Below are 2,556 nucleotides of genomic sequence, written 5' to 3'. Positions count from 1 at the left end.
GCGAGTATAAGAAATATATATAAGGAAAAGAAACACAAATAAACTTAATGTGGACACCTCAAAACATTTTATAATAAAACTTAAGCAATGAAGCAGCATTTTTCCTCTACATACATCTGTAACGTTAACTTCGGAAAGGGAACACGACCTTTTATATGCAGAGTTTGCATAATTATCAGATAAATACTTCATAACTCTTTACTAAGAAAACCACTGGCTATTCCACCTAATAAATTTACCTTTTTTACATTTTTGAGACTTTCAATAGGTGTATGGCGTGTTCAGAATACATTAAATGCTGTTGAAATTTCTCCTGCGAATACGAGTCTATATGTTGAAAACTGTTCTTTAATTTTTGTCGAGGCAGATACGGAAGTGAGTGAAAATACACCTGCGACGTGTCTGTTAATTGTGTGTATTTTCTGTGTAGTTTTCTATTTTTAGGGATGAAAATCCAGAGCTTCAGAGAGAAAAGCTAATTACCACCCGCTTCAAATGGTAGCTGGTACAATTAGATCTCGTTTGGTGAGCCCCTGCTTACAGTTCTTAAATGAGGCAAAAAAGAGTCTTCCCAAGGTAAAATTGTGAATTACCGTTCATATCACAAGACAAGAAAACCATTCCCTTTGAACTGCCAACAATCCTTGTAAAGTTCAGCAAACATCCACAAAAGAATCACTAAATAAGTTAAACTTTTGCATTAAATATAAAGTAACCGCTCGTGTGAGTCAAATGTTTTGCTGAAATCCAAATAAACAATGTCGAAATTATTCCCAAAGTCCAGCTCGTGAGTGACCCTGTCAAAATAGCTAACCAGATTAGTTAAATATGATTTTCCCTTTACAAAACCATGCTAAGTATCCTTCAGAATTCCATTTCTATCTAAGTGATCCTGAATTCCACCCTTGATCATAGTCTCCATGATTTTCCCTACTACTGAAGTTAGACTAAACGGCCGATAATTTCTCACTTCTCCCTATGTATTAGAGATACATTGGCACTTTTCCAATCCAACGGGATCACTCCCGAGTCCAGTGATGCTCGCATAATTAGCCTCAATGGTTACATGCACTCACTTGCCGCCTCCTTTGAGATTATAGGGTAAATGTTATCAACCCTAGGAGCCTTACTGGCAAGTAGTCTAGAAAGTTTTTTCATTAAATAAACGTGTGAAATTTCAACATCATTAATTACATTTTTTTTTCAACTTCACCCTCATAATTTCTCATTGACATGAAGGGTTTTATCTTCTGTAAATATCGATGCGAAGGAACTGTTGAGTTCATCTGCAACATCCGCTGGGATATCTAATACTATCCCACGTCCATTACATAAGGATCCGATCTGGTTTGTCCTTCTCTTCTTTGCATTTATATATGTGAAGAATTCCTTATCCACCCCGTCTTTGCTCTCTTTGCCAGCGATTTCTCATAATCTGCCTTTGGCAGCCTAACCTTTTCAATGGAATTATTACAGATCATCTTGTAGCTGTTATAGGCTTCAGTACTTTTTATTGCTCTCTAACTTTTCCATGCGGCTTTTTCTCGCAGAAAAACACGGCATGGAAAAGTTACGAAAGAAGACTCGTCTTTACCGTCAAAATGATGGTTGGCATTATTTCTGGACCAGATTTCTGGGCTAACTGCGGATGGAGAATCCCAGTCCGAAGCCTTAGGGCCAATTTAATCCTTCAGGCCACTCCAAACCGATTAAAGTTGTCCGATCGGTTCTTACCAGTGCAAATGCTGCAGTACATACACTCCTTGGACGGCGACCTCTCGAAGTTCGCAGTCAATAAGAAATATAGGCAGAACGTACTCCATCGACTTCCTTCTCAGGACCATGTCAATGACGTTAGAACCTGCTCCCGAGGACCTGTCCATCACTGCCATGGATCCATCACTCCAGTGTTCAAACCTTTCTTTAATCATAATGCTGTTTTTTTATCCTTCTCATCTTTGTTTATTCTGATATGGATGACTTACAAAGTCAATCAATCGAAAGGTAATTAATATCTGTAACTCTGATAGCAATCGCAAAAAAATTAACCTCTCCATCCTTTGCACTGAAATTCTGAAAGTGACACAAGAATAATTGTTCAAACCGTGCGGAAAAGGTGCTGGTTCAAATCGCCCAAAAAAGGATAATTTATTATAAATCTTTTGAGTACCGTGGCTGAGCTATTCAGTCAAAGAAAAAGGTTACACGACTCCTCTAAACGCTATATTTTAAGAAAATATCAAAACTATAATAATTTATCTTACCTGATCCAATTTCCTCCGATTTCAACAAATGTTAAAATTGGCAAAAATCTGAACAAAAAATATAATAAACTTCTCAACCAAGGAAAGAAGGCAAACAAACTAAAATGGTTATGTGCTTTATTTCCCTTGTTTATTACGTCCATCACGATTTCCACTTTTCGACTGTTAACTTCAAATTGTTCTCCAAACATTAACCAAGCCATATTGCTCACAGAGCTACGAAGAATGTAATCATTTGGGTAGAAAGATTGGCCATTGTATTCCTCCAGATCTTTGATTACTTCCAGTAATT

Source organism: Mastigoproctus giganteus, chromosome 3, assembly GCF_048544385.1.
Source record: "Mastigoproctus giganteus isolate SK-2022 chromosome 3, ASM4854438v1, whole genome shotgun sequence".
Classification (NCBI taxonomy): Eukaryota; Metazoa; Arthropoda; class Arachnida; order Uropygi; family Thelyphonidae; genus Mastigoproctus; species Mastigoproctus giganteus.
Note: the sequence above shows the minus strand (reverse complement) of the source record.